This window comes from Acomys minous (assembly GCF_964271855.1).
Source record: "Acomys minous genome assembly, chromosome: 2".
Lineage (NCBI taxonomy): Eukaryota > Metazoa > Chordata > Mammalia > Rodentia > Muridae > Acomys > Acomys minous.
Window position 1 is genome coordinate 144072867 of NC_140484.1, and position 19896 is coordinate 144092762.

At 37.3% G+C, this 19896-nt stretch overlaps 1 protein-coding gene and 1 long non-coding RNA gene across 3 annotated transcripts in view; one reads left to right on the forward strand and one right to left on the reverse strand.

Annotated features, from left to right (window-relative positions):
* Positions 1-19896, forward strand: part of PDE3B (phosphodiesterase 3B) — a 122801-nt gene that overhangs the window by 46925 nt on the left and 55980 nt on the right. The gene's annotated exons all lie outside the window — the stretch shown is intronic.
* LOC311591673 overlaps positions 1-19896 on the reverse strand; it is a 101962-nt gene that overhangs the window by 45246 nt on the left and 36820 nt on the right. The window contains exon 2 of the long non-coding RNA XR_014777161.1: positions 12313-12454. This is a non-coding gene — a long non-coding RNA (uncharacterized lncRNA). The remainder of the gene's footprint in view (positions 1-12312; positions 12455-19896) is intronic.

Sequence of the window (19896 nt, forward strand, 5' to 3'; positions counted from 1 at the left end):
CTTGTCTTCTGTCATGTGAATCCGAGGGAGGGATCCAGCTCGAGTCTTCTGATTGGATGGCGACAAGTACCTGTACCCACTGAGCAGTCACATTGGCCCTTCTCCATGCTAAGCAAACTTTGAGAGATTAAGGCTTCATTTATCTTATGTGATACTTAGTAGTTGATCTTGTCAAAAGGGAAAAGATCACTGGCTTCTTAGTGGGTTGAGACAAATATCTAGTAATTGTTACTCCATCTTATTTTTTGTATAAAGAATTCTTTAAATATTGTTTGTGAACAATTAGTATTAGCCCTAATATTTTGATTTGGGTTTCTCTAAAAGTCAATCAAGTCAGAGAGTAGTTTATTTGTGATTCTATGAAGCAGAATTAAAAATAAAAGTAGTGAAAAGTAAGAGGGGAAAGTAGGGGAAGCCAATAAAAGAATGCACTGTTTTTCATGGCTGTTTTGGAGGTAGAAGCTAGATTCTATTGATATGTCTGAAAAGGTGCTTAGAACGCCCTTTAGAATCACTAACGAAAGATAAGTGACAAGACCATTTGTCCTTCTGCTCTTAAGTATGAACCTAGGAAGCCTTCATTTCCAGGTTGTTACTGCTCTTAGCCAAGGCAGCAGAGCACTGCTGTGACAAGCTTGCGACAGAGGGTAGAGCTGGGCACCTCATGTGTGACGTGACAGTCTGAGGTTGGTCTGCCTTTATTTATTACTAAAAATGGGCCGAAGGGTTTTGACACGAGGTGCTAGTGACACTTGCCCGTTGATGTTATTTTGTGGAACTTTTTCTTGCCTTTAATTTTTATTTATATTTGTTTCTCTAGGTCATCAAAGACCATAAGCAACCTCATTGCTAGTTCTGTCAGTATCCCGTTACTGTAATTTGTCCTCACTTGGGACTTGGATTTTCCTGTTCTGAACTTTTAAGTATTTTCGTAAGCCTTTTTAGCTTCTGCCATAGAAAAGTAGACTAGTAAAGGAACTAAAGAGGTTTGCTCTCCTGTTTTTTTTTTTTTAATCACACTATCTTCTAAGATAAACCAATTTTATAATTTATTGGTTAAATTTGGTTAAATCTAGAATTTTGTTATCTTTTGTATTTTTTCCAATCATAAGTAATTTTGATAATTGACCTTTTCTGTTGGTTAAGTATTAAACTGCTTTCCTTAACTTCCTCACATCTCTGCCTCCCATCCATCCTTCCTTCATGTTTTATTCTTTGGGATCATTTATTTTCTCATTTATTCTTTTACTGTATTTCACTATTATCTATGAGCCATGCACTTTATTTGTTACTAAATTGGTTAGAATCATGATTGTGGCTATGAAAATTTTGAAATGTCCTAAAATAAGTACTATTTTATTTCTGACCATCTCAACTCTGAGCTAAGATGGCAGCTATTTGTTTTTTCTCTTGATTCTAGTGAGCACTGTTTCTTTATCTTCGTGTACTAGAAAAGAAAAGCTTCTGTCAGTTTTGCTCTCCCACACAATTCTTTTATTTTGCCGACTCCTTTTTTTTTTTTTTCTTTTTCTTTCTCGTAAAGGTTGCCTAGTATTCTAGGATGGTCTACTGACTTTCACTCTGGACTCTTTCTCCTATATTCTCATTTATTCTGTTGCTTTAGGACTCTGACTCAGCAACTCTGATCTCATAACAACATGGAGCTCAAGTATGTAGGTGCTTGGGAGAGGTGTAATACAATTGTTTCCTGAGGAATGTAGGCTCTCTGTTTTTCACTTTTCTGCCTCATCTAGCAGCTGTTGCATTTGAGGGAAAATAAACTATTTTTCTTTGCTTAAATGGGTATTATTTGGTTATTTGGAGGACAGAGAAATACAGAAGTTTCTTATCAGTAATTTTAGAATTAGGAATATGTTCATGCATCGCCTGATGGTGGCACACGCCTTTAATCCCAGCACTTGGGAGGCACAAGCAAGTGGATCTCCATGAGTACAAGGCCTGCCTAGTCTACAGAGTGAGTTCCAGGACAGCCAAGGCTACACAGAGAAACCCTATCTTGAAAAACTAAACAAAAAAAAAAAAAAAAAAAAAAAAAAAAAAGAAAGAAAGAAGAAAATATATCCATGCACTTTTCTTTAATGGTTATTTAAAATGAAAATACAAGGCAAACAGTACAGAGTGCAGAAGGAAATACAGAGATGGCTGATAGCCTGCATTATAGCTCTAAAACATTTTTTCTTTAAGTTGGAGGGTCAAATGCATGATTTCCCCCCTGGCTTTAAGCAAGTTTCTTATGGGTGTATGTATGTTTTCCCATAGTGTATCTCTCTCTCCTATGTTCACTCAACTAGAGTGCCAAAAGATTTCAGCAAGCAGAATGTATGTAGTGTCTTAAATTGTTGCTTGTATCAGAAAACAGAAGTAGACAGTGGAGATTTTAAAAACTGCACTTGACATTAGATGACTAAAGTTGGAAAACAACTTATTATAAGAATAGTTTATTTCACACCAAGAAACACCTCTCTGGTTTGTCTATTTTTATTTTTGAACATGATGGTGAATGTGGAAGATTGTATTAGGAACTTCCTGTGCTGTTTGTATTAAATAGCAGACACATTAAAGAAAAAACAACTTTTTTTAAATTTTAATTTTATTGATTTATTCAGATTACAACTCAATTGCTATCCCATCACTCGCATCCTCCTGTTCCTCCTTCCCTCCCCTATATCTATGACTGAGGGGACCTCCTCCCCTACTATATGGTCATAGGCTATCAGGTCTCATCTTGGTAGCCTGTTTATTCTTTCTTTGAGTGCCACCAGGCCTCCCCACCAATGGGAAGGTGGTCAAATATGGGGCACCAGAGTTCATGTCACAGCCAGTCCCCCCTCTCCACATAACTGTGGAGAATGTCCTGTCCATTGGGTAGATCAGAGTAGGGGTTCGATGTTTACTACTTGTGTTGTCCTTGGTTAGTGTCATAGAAAAACAATGTTTCTAAACAAGTGAAGTGTTAGATAAAGTATAAGATGGTGCTTGACTCAGGTAGCTAAAAACTTGGAAAAGTGTTTCATGGCATAGAGATGGTCCACTTTTTGTGAATTATTTGTTCTTTTCTGAGTTGCATAAATATTTGTAGAAGTTAAAATGTATTTTTTTTTAAATTTTATAACTTTCTGAGCTATTTTCTTTTTAAATTTTGTATTATTTTTGAGAATTTCATAAATGGCAATTATATTTATATAATTTTCACTCCTCCTTCTCCCCCCTAGAACTCCTGTTGCGTTCTTTTACTCTCTCTCAAATCATGGCATCTTCTTTAATTACTGTTTTATACGTACACACACACACTCACACACACACACACACACTCACACTCCACTGAGGCCATTTGATGCTGCTTATATGTGTGTGTGTGTTTAGGGCTGACCATTTAGCACTGGATAACCTGTTAAGGGGCTCATCCCTAGAAATGGCTGTTCTCCCCTCTCCTTAGCAGCGTATAGATCTTCATCTAGGGGCGAGGCTTTGTGAAATTTCCCCGCCAACACTGGCATGTCAGTTGCTGTTGTCATTGTTCAGGTCTTATTTAGGCAGCCATTATTGTTGAGATTTCATGCCCTCAACTGTTCTGTTGCAAATAGAAGACTACCTTACAGCAAGCATTCGGGTCCCCTGGCTTCTGTAATCTCCCCGCTCCCATCCATAGTGATTCCTGAGTGTTAGGTGGTGTGGTAGAGATGTCACAGTTTGGGTTGGACAAGCCACAGTCAGTTGTTCTTTACATTTTGATCAATTGAAGAGTTCTGTGATGGCTTCCATTGGCTGCAGAGAGAAGCTTTGTTGCTCAGGAGTGAGAAAAAGGCTGTGTGGAATGTGGGAATTGTACTGGTTTAGGAACGTAGCAGGAGGAGGTTTGCTCTAGGATTTATGACCTCACAGCCATGGGCAATTGGCTGGATTTACAGAACCAGACATGAGTTCCCTCTTATGAGTGGGCCTCAGTACATCTAGACTGCGGTTGTTGCCCTCAGCACATCACTGTTACCACTGCACCCTTGGGAGTATCCTGGAGGCCATTGTGTGGTGCACAGGCTTTACAGGTGTGCAGGGCTGTCGATCGCTCTTCTCCCTTGGCAGCTTACAAAGTGTTGTTGGCTACTGCGTGAGCTCGCCCTCAGGGATGAGGCCTCCAGCCTACCTCTTTAGGTCCAGAGCATATGGTGTCTTCAGCAATAGCATCTGACCTTCTGTTCTGAGAGGCAGCCAAAGGCAGTGACAGTAGCTTACACTGTTTTGGGAGAGTTTTGATCTTTCCCGACCAACAACTTGAAGGGAGATATTTTCTTTAACATTTAGTTTTAATGTTTGCTTAAAAAAAAACACAACTCCTGTAAACATGCTTAAATCATCAAGGGAACTCCTTATGGGGAACATCAGCAGTACTGAAACTTCTGCTAGTGTTTCTTGAGATCCGCCTCTATAAGGAAGAGCGTAAGACAATTGTGGTAGCATCTCACTTCATCCCTCACCAGCCTGAATATAGGTATTATTATTATCGCATTTATTTTATAGATGAGATTACTTGACAACGTTTAGCAAATCTTTAAGTCCCTTTGGAAAAGTGACCAGTGCTATGGAGTACAGGCACCATGACCCTAGTGCTGTTGACTTTGATTTTAGATTTCTTCATGTTTTTATTTAAATTTATTCTTGTCAGCATTGTCTTCTGTTCAGACATCACCTCTCTCTTTTCTTTTCCGCAAACCAAGAAGTTGTATTTTTGGCAACACATTTTCTATAGTTTTATCCAATTAAATTTACAAATATTTAGAAAATTCTTTAAAATTTTATTTATATTCTTATTGTTCAAGCTTGAGAATAATTTTTTTTCTGGGTGAATAGACCCATCCTTAGCTGCTATTGATGAATGCCAAATGACTTTGAAAATTACCTTTTAATATAAACTTAATGTTTTCTAGTAAGTTCTACCTAAAACTTCAAGGAGTAGCAGATTGTAAAATGCAAAATTGAAAGTGAAGCAAAGTGGTAGGCATGCTAATCCTACACCTGGAAAAGCAGAGGCAGACAAATTGCAAATTTGAGGCAAGCTTTTGGTTGCACATTGTGTGACCTGCTGTAAAAACAAATGAGAGTAAAGCAGATGAAAGAGTAAGGTTCATATACTATGTAAAAGTAATTTTGATGAGTGTGGATGGTTGAATCACAAGTAATACCAAGCTGTGTGTATCACATGTTGTCAAAATAACGAGGTCCTATTCCCTTACAGCTTGTAGTAAAGGCATTTCTTAGATCTGATTGTATTTATATTGATGATTTTCAGGCATCTATCAAGGACTTGCCATATTTCAGTTTTTAGCTGTGGTATTAGCAATTCCATGTAACTTCCAATTGCAACTGATTATCTGTAGTGTAATAACTCGCTGAAAGACAAGTTTCAGGAGAAGAGTCCAAGAATTTTTTAGCAACTTCCAAGTGGTGAATGTGTTCAATTAACACCATTTATTTACATGTGAGCCAGTGGTACTTGTCAGATAGCACCTCTTGGTTTGAAAAGAGATTTTAAAAAAATGAAATACATAAAATTTCGATGAGAACAGTGGGATGTTGACGTTTATGATGATGAATACTAACTGTGAACCCTAGCTAAAAGGAATATTTTGTCAGCCCAAGACTAAGTAAATTTCATTTGCTTTTTAGAGAGCTCATACTTATCAAATACTAGATATAAATTTCTGTTGTTAGTGTTTCAACTATTAATTTAAAAATCTACAAAGTTCCTTAAACAGGTTTTAAATGATCATTTGTTCTAACCAAGAACATGTTCTTTAAGAATTCAAGGTTTAATGGAACATTGTTATTGTACGTCGGCTGTCCTTTCTAGTACGCTTTGTATGTGCATGCTTATGTCAATGCTAAGAATCATAATGTGAGGAAAAGCAGTGCTGTGGGTGAGGGCAGCAGGAGGAGCTGCCTTTCTTGCACCCTCCCTGTTGTCAGCCCGTCCTGGCTTACAGGGGTCAGTGCTCCTTTATTAGCGGCCTGACCTCATCCTCCTGCCTTGCCTCCTTGTGTTGCATAGTCCTAAACCCCGCCAAGCCAGATGACAAGTAGCCTGTTATAGGAGGCCAAAAAGACTAGCATCTTAGAGAAGTGAATTTTTTGTAGAGTGAATCTTCAGGGACAGATAGAGCCTAAGGGGGAGAAATTATTTGTATAATAATAACACATTCTAAGTGTGAGGAACCTGGAAAGCATGTACTTAAGGCAGTAGCTTATTAACACAAAGTGTTATGAGCATTTCTGTAGTGCTTTACATTTTATGAAATGCAGTTCATCTGCATAATGAATCTAAGACAGTATGTTCTTTTCTGCACTGACATCTCGTAGAAAGGCAGCTGGGTCCTTGGTGTGATGGACTGGCAGTTCACTTTTATGTATGACCTTATAACAGAAGCCGGTATTTCTGAGCAAAGAACTCTGAAATGGGAGGAGGCTGGCCCTAAGGGTTGGGAAAGGTGTTTTGCAGTAGCTTTTCTCTTGAAAATTTGTTTTCTAAAATGTTTGTGGAATTGACCTTTTTATAAAATGAAATATGTTTGTGTACTGGAGCTTCATATGTGGCATAAATATGAACTGTAAATTTGTCATTAAAATGGAATTTTTTTTAGTCAGCAAGATCAGTTTAAATTCTGGCTCTACTCATTCACTTGCCACATAATGTCATATGTCATTTATCCATACTTTATTGTAAAAAAAAAATAGTGAAAGTCGTAATACTGATTTTCAAGTTTTAAGGAAAGTAATAGTTTTAAGTGAAACAATGTGGTAGCTCTTATAAGTAGTAGCTACCATTAGTAACATTATTAGACTCTGTAACCCAATCTTAAAATGTACTAAATGGAACAAGTGTATGCATAAATTAATTCATTATTCAAGTACTTATTAAGCAGTTATTATGCACTAGGTATTTGCTGTGTTCAAGATCCCTGTAGGAACAAAACAGTCTTTGTCCTTTGCAGGTTGAAGATGCAGATTTTGTTTTTGTTCTGTGTTCAAGAGTTTCTTTTCTAACAGTTTTATGATTTAAAAAAACAGTTTATCACTGCACTAGACTCTTTAATCTCAGCAGAACACAAAATTCCTGTGGATTTGTCTACTAATAAGTGACCAGAAAAGATCATTGCTATTAATTAAATTATTTTTAAAATTTAAGAATCCATTAATATACCTTGATATAACTACCAGATTTTATTTTTCAGTGTGGTTTAAAGCTATAAATGTTAGTTTTATTTGAGTGTTACTCTCAAAAAGATCAGTTTGGAAAAACAAATTATTCCAGTTGCTTTCATTTAGATGTGCTCAAAAGAAGTGACTTGCAATATGATTTGATTGCCAGGTTCTCCAGCTGAGTCTCGCCACACTGCAGTAACCACCAATGCAGTGGTAAAGATTCCTGGGTTGTACTGTTTCAGTCTCTGTTAAATATGGAATATTTGCATTTAGTGGTCTTCCACTCTGTAAAGTTTTTTCTTTAGATATAGGGTTAAGTTTATCTGTAATTTTAAAACTTCTCTTAAAAACGTTTATACTTATGCAAAATATAAAACCTTTAGCAAATTTTGCTTTATAGCTCTTGGATACCATGACAATCTTTGGGAGAATTTGATCTTTTTACACAAGTGAAAGATTCCTGGTTTTCATTTTAAAATCAGGTTGCTGTGGATCCGGTCTCTTTGTTTGCTTAAACTTAAGCCTGGTTACCATGACAGGATGTATTTACTCAGCTAATATCTAGCAGTGTCAAATAGATTCTGCTGCTCACTTGAATAATTTTGTTTGACCAATAGAAGTCACAAATAAAAGTGACAAATTTATATTTTAAATGGAAAGTTAATTGGTTAGAAATTGATTTTTAAGTTTTTCTTGGTTAATTAAAGTGAAAATTTTGTTATTTTAGTGTTAATTTTGCTTAATAGACACCTTAAATTTAATACTGAGTTCTAAAATAAAGGTAGATGAGGGCGAAATAAATTTATCTTTGTAAAACAAGATTTTTCATGTGAAAAGTTGGTGCTTAAACTCACACAGGTCCGCTGACCCTGTCAGCTGTCATCTTCCTTTGTGTGACTTTGTCTGTTGAGGCCCCTCCATAAAGGAGGGGTTTGCTGATTGACTCCTCTCCTGAGACTCTCTGCCGCCTGCTGCACCTCCTAGTCCCGCCCCTTCAGGTGCCACTCTGCCCTGACTGTGCATGGTCTGGTTGCTAGAGTAGACTGTGGAGGGTTAGTGGGGACTTGACCGATGCAGATACGGATATGTGGGTATTTATGCTGTTAAGACTTTTGATGCTTTTTGTTGAGGCTGCTTCTGTAAGTAACCCTCGTTCATGCTCTGTGAGTAGCCGGGTACACTCAGGGAACCCAGTGAGCTGGGTGTGGCTAGCCAGTGCCCTGTAAGGAGCTAGTAGATGGGTTAAAGTTTCTCTAGAGATAGGGCTCCCATAAGATCAGATGTTAAGAAAACATTTTTACACGCACAGTGCTGTTTTCCTATATAGTCCTTTTTGGAAGGAATCTCTTTTATTTCTTTAGAAAACTAGCCACTTGACAAAATCATTGAGCCCCTTTTTATGGTCCATACTCTGCATGTTGTACATGTTCAAATTGTGTTACTTTATGTCCTCTCAGTGGATAGATAAATTAGTGAGAGGAAAGAACGGGAAGTAGATAGTAAAAACCAAAGAAAAGGGGTGTTAATAGGATGCAGGAAGTGCCAAAGAGGCTTTTATTGCTAGACACATTCTCATTTGTTTGGAAAACAGGTACTTGGTTAGGAAGGTGAATTGCTACTATTATAAATGTATAGTTTTCTTTGTAGAAGGCTTCCCTGACCTAAGAAGAAACAGTTCACTTGTTTACTTGAATGTCTCCCTATATGCAGGGTTTTCTTTTGAGTAAGGCTAGGCACAGAGTTATAAAGACAAGGAAGATCAGTTACTCTGGTCCTAGTTTTATTTATTTACAAACTGATCTTACTGTATAAAGTGAGTGGAATTCTAAAAGGAAAGTTAGAGGTTGTTGAAAGTGATGTGAAGTAAAAAATACAGTGATACTGTTAAAATTTAAAGTCATGGTGGGAATAGAAAACTAGACATATCTAGATTGAATTAGAGTAAAATGAGAAAGAGGAGAGGAATTTAAAAAGGTTTTGTTTATTTAACAAGTTAATTCATACAAATATTATTGTAATAATCATAAAAACCAATCCTGATTCTGATCTCATGGTTACTAAGGTTGAGTTTGTGTGTGTTTGCACACATGTGCATGTGTTCTTGCATGTGTGTAGCATGCTGTAGCTTGCCAGACTTGGACTGAATTCTTTGTTTGAGCTCAGTCTTTTTAAAATAGAAAACAGACACAAATTTGAGGACATTAAAAAAAAACAGAGCTTGATTAGCATATACGTTCACAAATGCTTTCTCTTTCAAATTCATGGCGTCAGTAATACTTATATACTACCTACAGTTCTTTCTATTCTGTGTCCACAAATGGAAACCTAACAGTCTTTCTGTTTCTGGACGGCAGCTGACATTGGCAGTTTCCTGTGCTAGAGAGGGCAGACTGTAGAGCGTTAGCACTTTGCAATAGAACGCTTAGGGGAATGTGGTGTCTCTTCTTTGGGCAGAGATTACAGACAAATCAAAAGATACACCTATCAAAGAGACTAGCAGCGGAGTTCCTAAACAGAAGGTCTTAGGGATGACAGATGTTTGTATTTGGACAGATATCACATGTTTGCATTTGGTGGGTTTAGGGTTATGACTATTTTACCAGTAAGTCTGATAGCTTTTGCCCACCAATCCTCTGGAAATCAGAACAGAATCTGTGTTATATATGTTATATATATATATTATATATGTAGGGTGGCTAATTGATTTGTTTTACTTGATTGTCTGAGCAGTTTGTGGGTATTTTTAGTTGTGTGTATTGCTCAGAGCTTCTCTAATGGCCTCCTTAATCTGTTTGGACCAAATACCAGTGGATGGTTTAACTGTGTAGTATTAGAGAGCCTGGGCTATCACATTAGAGGGACTGAATTATTGTGTGTAGACATGAAGCATCTCTATTTTAAAAAGCCACCACTCTAGGTAGATGATTTTTAATTTTTTATTAATTTATTAATTTATTCATATTACGTCTCGATTGTTAGCCCTTCCCCTGTTTCCTCCTATTCCTCTCTCCCTCCCACTCCCCCCTTCTCCTCTCTCCTATGTCTGTGACTGAGGGAGACCTCCTCCCCCTATATATTCTCTTAGAGTATCGAGATGATTTTTAATTTTTAAAGGTTTTTTTAAAAGCATAAATAGAGCCAGGCGTGGTGGTGCACACCTTTAATCCCAGCACTTGGGAGGCAGAGGCAGGTAGATTGCTGTGAGTTCAAGGCCAGCTTGGTCTACAAAGCGAGTCCAGGACAGCCAAGGCTACATAGAGAAACCCAGTCTAGAAAAACAAACAAACAAAATTTAAAAAGCATAAATAAAAAATGTAAATCATTGCCTGTTTAGCATAGTAGAAGGAATTGAAACCAGAGGAAATAGCCTCCTTTCATATTGTGTCATTTTGCAGTCACAGAAAAACAGTTATGATAGCTTTCTGTGAGTTAGGGGCCCAGCAGAAACAGAATTCAGTCAAAGATGGTTCACATAAGAATGTTTTAATAAAAAATCTACTAGATAAGGAATGCAGTCAGGAGTATGGCTAAGAGAGGTCTAGATGACCAGAGACTTGTAACGTAGAAAGCTATGGCTTGAAGAATGAGTGGACATGACATTTTCAGAGTCTGCCTGTTGCTGAAGCTGAGAAGGAAGAAGCATCTAGTGAAAACATGTAGTCATGGAGGACCAAGCTGTTCCCAGAGGAGTGGCGTGCAGATCCAGGGAAGCAGCAGAGAAGCATTAACCTAAGTTTCTCCTCCTGAACAAATTCTGTTTGCTGCTGTGTAAGTTAAGTCTAAGCAGAAACCAGCTGTACTGTTGCTTAGGTGACACAGAATGTAGGGCTTAGCTTCCCTGTGGTTCTAAGGAGAAGGCAGAGTGGGGCTGGAGGGCAGAGCAGAGTCATCTGTAGTACACCCTGCCTCCTAATCCCACACAGAAATCAGACTAGCATGTCAAGTTGCTGTGCCGTTACATGCTCTGCTCAGCACCCACCGTGTTGTTAGCACACTGCAGGGAATGGTAAGCGTAACATGATAGTTCCTAATGGCTAACAGTCCCTAAAGCACTAGAATTAAATCTAAAGTCTATTTTTTTATATGTTGAAAAGAGAAGGCTCAGAATTATAGGAATATGGGTATTTACAGTAATGATTAAAGGAGACAATGTATATTAAGTGCCTAACAATGCATTGGTATATAGCATGTGCCCAGAGACCTCTTATCATCTTCCTATTAGTCAGTTAGTAGGAATAATACATAAAATTAACATAATACTAGTCTAATCCCATCTCCAAATCCCTCACAGACCCTTTTTTTTTTTCCCTTTTTTATATTTCCTGAACGGGGCTTTTTGTTTGTTTGTTTGGTTGGTTGGTTGTTTCATAGGGATCAAATTTTGTTTGCATATTAGAGTCTATTATAAACTACAGCTTTAGTTTAACATTTTGTCTACCCTTTTATGTTTTTGTATTCAATAAACATCAAGTTAAATGAGTCTTTTCATTGGGCTTAAGATGGAATGCACAGAGTTAGAAAAATTGAAGTACTGAAATTTGTTCAGTTTTAACAGCATAGATATGAACATCAAGCTCAAGAAATAAGGACACAATGTGTTCCACAGTTCCCGTGGGAATGCACCACAATAGGTGTTTTTTAAAAGTTTGACATGAGTGCTGCAGTTCTGTGAGATTTTTTTTTTGGTGGTGCATATGTTTTTCTTTTGGGCCACACTGAGAAAAATGAAGTAAAACCTCATTGACGTAATTGAACCTGATAACATCTGGTGGCTGTGCTGCTGCTGCTGCTTCCCTGTGGTTCCGGTGGTTTGCAGAACTCTGTAAAGCATGTTCAACACATAAACATATTCAAACAGAAACTTTTATCAAGATTCAACTTTGAACCACAAAGAAAAGATGAATTTAAATAAATGCAGCCTTGGATATAACTTTATCAAACCCACTAAATTTTTTTAAAAAACCATATACATTTCCTATGTTACTAAGAGAAAGCAATAGTGTTCTTGAAATTAGCTTTATGAAAAGACACAATAATTCCAAATAGTGCATGAGTGCTGGCATTTAGAAGAACACAGATATAAATATTTAAAAGTACCTCATTGTCACTGAGATGTTTTTATTGGGCTTCACAATTCAGCTTTTCTCTCTGTTCAAGTTGTTTTTATGGTATAGAAGGTGAAGTTTAAATGCCTGGAGCTTTGCTGGCTTGGAAACTGCATACAGCATTGATTGTCTACCTGGAAGGAAGATTTTAAAAGAACTACATATTATATAGGTGAAATAAATACTTAGAACAGTGCTTGAAAAATGTTAAATTTATGCTTGCCATTCACTATGCACTCAATGTGTTTCATAGCTACTCAACAATTTTAGGTGAATTTTAAAAAATAAATTTTTACTACTTTTATAACCTAAAACCACAATGTTTTTGTATCCGCATAACAAAGGTACTTATTTATCTGTGATAAGTAAGTAGCCTACGTATTTTATGTTCATTTATACCTAACCATTTTCTGCTTCATTTAAATGAGAAAAACCAGAATAATATGAGGGAGGCATTAAGCGTTTATTATTGTTGGTTCTATACATTCATGGACCTTGGAATTATAAACATATTTTCACTAATGTCTACTTTTCAGTTATTAATTTGATAAGCTATATCATACTTAACTTTTGAGAAATAGAATTGTCTCATGTTTTATTTAAAATATTTTAGTTTTGCTCCATTGTGTTAAAGCATAATAAAAAGATGATCTGTAGTGAAAATTGTGTTTCCGTTTGTGCTGTTTATATTTAATCTTGCCTATCATATTTCAAGTACTAGTTGCTTTTTACAAGTAAAAGCATCAGGGAGCTGGGCATGATGGCACAACCTGTAATAATCCTGCTCTCGGGGGTGGAGTCAGGAAGATCAGAAATTCAAGAATGTGAGGCAGTATGGTTTGCTGCACACAGCCCTGTCTCAGTTTCCCCTAATGAGGAGCAGCATGCAGATTTGTGTTAATATGGCACTTATTATTGAAGCCTTTGGCTTTTCAGATCACTGATGCTGGCTGGCTAGGAACATTCCTTGATTCCAACGCAATTTTCAAGTCTGTGCTAAAGTTGACAAAACAATGACTGCAGAGCAAGCCAGCTTTTATAACATGGGTCTTTTGTGATAAACATGCTTCCTTGTGTGAATTACACTTTACCAAGGGATGGCTTGTACTTAGAGCCTGAGTGTTTCCATCAGCAGAGAAGCAACATGCCTGCACAATTGCTCCTTTGCTTGTGTGCTTTTTCTGTTCTGTGCTGTCTTGATGGTCCATACATTTTGTAATTGATGTTTTCTCCTTCAACATAACGTTGATGCTCCTTGTGCCTAGTGCTGTACATTCATCAGCAGTGGCTTGTCCTTTAAGTGCTTTAGCAGGCGGGAGTTCAGAATCTGAGTGGGGCCGTGGTAGTTTTTAACTTTTATTTTAAATTCAGAATAAAAGTCTTTTGTTTTATCTATGAAAACATTTTCTTGTTCTAGAAAAAAATGTTAATTTACTGAAGGAGTATTCATGTTCCCTTTAAAGTTTCTGTTTTCCTATCATTATTTGGCAAGTTTTCAAAGTAGACACTATTTAGAAGTGTGTAGAGGAATGACTTGCCAGTTGAAGTACAGTTCGAGCTTTTAGACAATGGCCATCACATGTCCTAGTGGCACTTCTGCCTTCATGAGTGTGAGTGGTGGTGTCACACCACAGATTGGTAGCATTTTTGATAGAGTATTTAAACTAGACATTTATTCTGAGTTATGTCACTATACTTATAATGCTATTAGTCTTTAGAAAACTTGGTTTGAGCCTTTCATTATTTCTACATGTATATAGAATACAACACAACTGAAACAGCTCAAGTTTAACATTATAACAAAGGATCAAACTTTGTGGTTTTCCCCCAACTTTGCTGTAGATTAAACTTTTGTAAAGGACAACAAAACTGTCTGACCAATGCCAAATTTCTAAAGCTTAGGGACTGGTGAGATGGCTCAGCAGATAAAAGTGCTGGCGTGTAAGCCTGACAGTCCGGGTTTAATCCCTGAACCCACAGTGGGAAGGGAGAATGAAGCCTTGAAAAGTATATTCGGATTCCTCCCTACTGTGATGTGACATGTGCTTAGTATGGTTTTGCTGTGATGTGACATGTACTTAGTACGGTTTTGCTGTGATGTGACGTGCTTAGCACAGTTTTGCTGTGATGTGACATGTGCTTAGCATGGTTTTGCTGTGATGTGACATGTGCTTTGCATGGTTTTGCTGTGATGTGACGTGTGCTTAGCATGGTTTTGCTGTGATGTGACATGTGCTTAGCATGGTTTTGCTGTGATGTGACGTGTGCTTAGCATGGTTTTGCTGTGATGTCACATGTGCTTAGCATGGTTTTGCTGTGAAGTGACCTGCGCTTAGCATGGTTTTGCTGTGAAGTGACATGCATGTAGTGTGGTTTTGCTTTCCAGTGGAAGCTGCTGTGGATGTCACCCTTCAGCCAGGCTCTCCAGCATCACTGTCGGTGTTAAGTGCTACCATTGTTACATGCCCTCTCCAATGAAATATAATTTTGAAACCTTTGTTCTTTAAAAATCTTTAAATTTGAAACATAATTGTGAATAGAGTCATAATTGCATACATATATTCAGCATATAATGACCAGATCAGGATAATTAGCATTTGTATTGAAGTTTTGAACTTTTCTAGTTCTTATAAAATATATAATGCATGGTAAATACAGCATTTTCTGTGCTGTAGACAATTGGACATCATTCCACCTATGAAACTATACTGTTAGCTCTCGCTTCACTCCTCCCTGCCCTTCCTCCAACCCACTCTTCTTTGCCTGTATTCGGGTTTTATGAAATCAACTCTTTCAGTTTATGTGGTATTTGTCTTTCAGTATTAGGCTTGTTTCGTTTAAGGTAACGTCTTATAGCTCCATCCATATTATTACAAAGGACAACATTTCTTGCCTTTTCATGGCAGAGTTATATCCTCTCATGTGCATCCAGTACATCTTCATTTAACCATAAAGGGAAATGAAGACTGACTCATGTGCAGTTTGAATAACACTGCAATAAACATGGACTGCAGATAGCTCTGATGAACTTACTTAAACCCCATTGACTATATGTCTCGTAGTAGGATAGTTGAATCATGTAGAAGTTTTATTTTTAGTTTTTGACAGACACTCATACTGTTTTTCATAGTTTCTGTGCTAGTTATACTCCCAACAATGCTGTATATGAAATTCTCTTTTCTTGTATTCTTCATCAACATTAGAAAAACCTTTTATTATAATATCCTTTTATTTTTGAGAATTTCACACATGTATACAATGAAATAAGATCATATCTGCCCCTGTTTTTTTTCTTCCAACTACCTATATATTCCCACCACCCTTTTTCTCCCTACTCTACTTTCATGCCTTGTTTTTCCATAACCCACTAAATCTACTTAGTTTGCCCATATTCTTTATAATATATCTATTTATGTAATATACCTTTGAACCAAGCTTTCTGGGGTCCTCCGGAACCAGTTCTTATTAGTTTAGGGGCAATGGCACCACTACTAAGAACACTAGGTCTTAATATAAATACTGTGTTTGGCAATAGAGTACAACTAGCTAAAAGGGTAATGTCGATTGAGCAGCTGAAGCAGCGAAGTGGGGAGAATACTTGATGCTAAGCTCTCCAAATACAAGTATGCTTGAGTTAGTAAGTCAGCGTGTGCTTTGACTAATGATGAATTCTGGAGACGAGACATCAGCATTTATTTGATGGTATCTTTGTGAAGGAAACACTGAAGTGTGAGTCACATGGCGTAGTGCAGTTTTCAGGGCAATGGAGCAGAATGCGAAGTAGTAGACTACGGCTTCTCCCTTAAGTAATTTTTAGTTACACGTATCATATGACTATTTTTACTTGTCTATTATAGACTTTTATTGGTAAGCTTGAAAAAAATTGCCAGATTTATAACAATGGGAGGAATGGTAATTAAGCTAGTGGATCTCACTTGCCAAGAAACTTTGTCATACTAAAACAAGGACAGAGTTAAAAAGGTATTATAGCTAGATACCCAGCACAAGGTCCAGGCAGGCAGCATGCAGGGAACTGTCACAGCAGTCTCGGGTACGAGGGACTCCGAGGGGCTTGAGGGTGTTAGTCGGAATGTCTTAAACTGAGTTAGTATCTTTAGAATCCAGATTGCATGCTTATTAAGTCACAACTTAGGGCCATAGAACAACTCTGTAAATGTAATAATTTTATCTATTCAAATGCAACTTTGAGTGTACCTGCACCACAGGCTTTTTTTTTTTTTTTTTTTTTTTTTTTTGGCACTGGTTCATGAATTCTTTTAAGTGGATTTTAGTATGTACGTTTGGATTTTCTTTGGAAAGAAAGAGATTTCAGTAGGAAGAAGAAATTACTTTCTGGAAGGACGTTGATGAGGAGATAGCAATAATAACCACAGCCTTTTTTTTGAATGACTGAAAGTAGCATATTTTCTAAAACAGGAATCACCAAATTATAGCCTGCTGAGACTATCCCACCAGCAACCTGACTCTGAACTATTTTTTATATTTTAAGAGATTTTAAAAGGAAAAATAGCAAGCAAATAAATGAATATGCTATAGTGACCATATTTGGTTTGCAAAGCCTGTACTCTGTTCCTTTACAAAAGCAGTTTTCCCAACTTCTAGTAAAACATTGGAGTAGTGACATAATAATGAGAGGAATGGGGATTAGGCTGGTTTATATTTTTTCCAACCTTCTCTTTTGCTGCTGCAGCCACAGCCAAGCTCCAGAAGAGTCTTGCTTTATTTTTATGTTCTCTGCTGAGGCAAAAGGGAGGTCGGCCTGGTCCCACCAACAGACCCCAGTGAGACCAGTGAAATTGCTACCGGCAGTTCCTGCCTGCAGATGTGGCTCTATGTTAGCAGTTCCTGCCTGCAGATGTGGCTCTATGTTAGCAGTTCCTGCCTGCAGATGTGGCTCTATGTTAGCAGTTCCTGCCTGCAGATGTGGCTCTATGTTAGCAGTTCCTGCCTGCAGATGTGGCTCTATCATCTGGAAGCCTGGGACTGTATTCTGGTTTGAAAGCAGGAAAACACATATTGGCTAGAGGAAGGCTGTGCGTGTGGGCGTAGCGAAATGGAGCTGCCTGTGTTTGAATGCCTGAGAAGGTGGTTTGCATGGGAAGGATGCAGATCCTGTGCTGGCTTCCCAGGAGAACTTAAGGTTGGCCACTACATGTATCATAGGCTCCGGGGGAATGTGTTTAAAAAACAAAAACAAACAAAAAGGGACTCTTACAACCAACCCCCTGCTATACACACCACATGTAACAACAAGAAGAAAGAGGTCATGAATATGAATGAGAGACAAGGGGAGTATATGGAAGAAGTATGTTGTAAATCAAAGGAATTAAAATTACACAAAAAGAGACCTCTTAAGGAGGTCAAAACCAAGAAAAAAAGTTCCTCTCTCATGTCTGTGCAAAGTGGACTTAGTGATGTATAACATGAATCAGGCATTAAAATAAAACAAGTCTTAAAAAAAGATTGTTTGAAACTAAAAGACATCAACCCATGCATAAGAAACAACATAAAGTAGTGAAGTATACAGAAAAATTTAGGATATTAAAAATTTAGTTAGGCGTATTCAATATTAGTGTTCAAGGCCTTGTAGCAAATGGCAATTACAAGGAATTGGTTAAGACAAAGAAACTTAATCATTAACTCAATACTACATAGAAATTTAGAGTAGGTGGTCATGACCATGAGTAAATTCAAGTTAACTGTGTCTTGTTGAATGCAGTGACTGCTGTACTAGACAAGACAGGAAGAAGGTAGAGAAAGCAAGGCTTGTCTGGGTCTAGATTACTTCACTCAGAATGATCTTTTCTAGTTCCATCCATTTTCTGGAAAATTTTATGATGTCCTTGTTTTTAATAGCTGAGTAGTATTCCATTGTGTAACTGTATCACAGTTTAAAAAAATCCATTCTTTGGTTGAGGGACATCTAGTTTTTTTTCCAGTTTCTGGCTATTGTGAATAAAGTTGCTATAGACATAGTGGAGCAAGTGTCCTTGTGGTATGGTGGAGTATTTTTGGGGTGTGTGTCCAAGAGTGATGTTCTGCTTAGAAAGTTGTCTCCTGTACTAATGTATTCAAGGCTATTTCCCACGTTCTCTTCTATTAGCGTTGGTGTATCTGGTTTTATACTGAGGTCTTTGATTACTTGGACTTGAGTCTTGTGTGGAGTGATAAATATGGATCTATTTGCGTTCTTCTATATATGCAGACATCCCGTTAAACCAGCATGATTTGTTGAAGATGCTTCCCCCCACCCCCATTGTTTGTTTTTTTTACTTTGTGAAAAATTAGGTGTCCGTAGGTGTGTGCATTTATTTCTGGGTCTTTGATTCTATTCTAGTGATCAACTGGTCTGTTTCTATGCCAGTACCATGTAGTTTTTATTACTACTGCTGCGTAGTACCTCTTGAAATCTGGGATGGATACTTCCAGATGTTCTTTTATTGTACGGGATTGTTTTTAGCTATCCAGGGTTTTTATTTTTTCCATATGAAACTGAGGGTTGTTCTTTCAAAGTCTGTAAAGAATTGTGTTGGAATTTTGATGGGAATTGCATTGAATCTGTAGACTGCTTTTGGTAATATAGGCCATTTTTACTATGTTAGTCCTACCAATCCATGAGTGTGAGAGATCTTTCTATCTTCTGATATCTTCTTCAATTTCTTTCTTCAGAAACTTGAAGTTCATGTCCTACAAGTCTTTCACTTGCTTGGTTAAGAGTTATACCAAGATACTTTATATTATTTGTGGCTATTGTAAAGGGTATTGTTCACTTAATTTGTTTCTCACCCCATTTATCCTTTGTATAAATGAGGGCTACTGATTTTTCAGTTAATTTTGTATCCTGCCACTTTGTTGAAGATGCTTATCAGCTGTAGGAGGTCCCTGGTAGAATTTTGGGGGTCACTTATGTACACTATTATATCATCTGTAAATAGGGATACTTTGTCTTCTTCCTTTCCCATTTGTATCTCCTTGATCCCCTTTAGTTGTCTTATTACTCCAGCTAAAACTTCAGGTACTATATTGAATAGATATGGAGAGATTGGGCAGCCGTATCTTGTCCCTGATTTCAGTGGAATTGGTTTAAGTTTCTCTCCATTTAATTTGACGTTGGCTATTGCTTGCTGTATATATAGCCTTTATTATGTTTAGGTATGGGCCTTGTATCCCTGATCTCTTCAAGACTTTTTATCATGAAGGCATGTTGGATTTTGTCAAAAGCTTTTCCAGCTTGTAATGAAATGAACATGTGTTTTTTTTTTCCTTCAATTTGTTTACATGCTGGATTATGTTGATGGATTTTCATACAGTGAACCACCCTGCATCCCTGGGATGAAGCCTACGTGGCCATGGTGGATCTTGTTTTGATGTGTTACTGGAGTTGGTGTGCAAGTATTTTATTGATTATTTTTTCCTCAATGTTCACAAAGGAGATTGGTTTGAAATTCTTTTTCTTGGTTGAGTCTTTGTGTGATTTAGGTATCAGGGTGACTGTGGTCTCAGAATGAATTTGGCAATGTTTCTTCTGTCTCTATTTTGTGGAATAGTTTGTGGA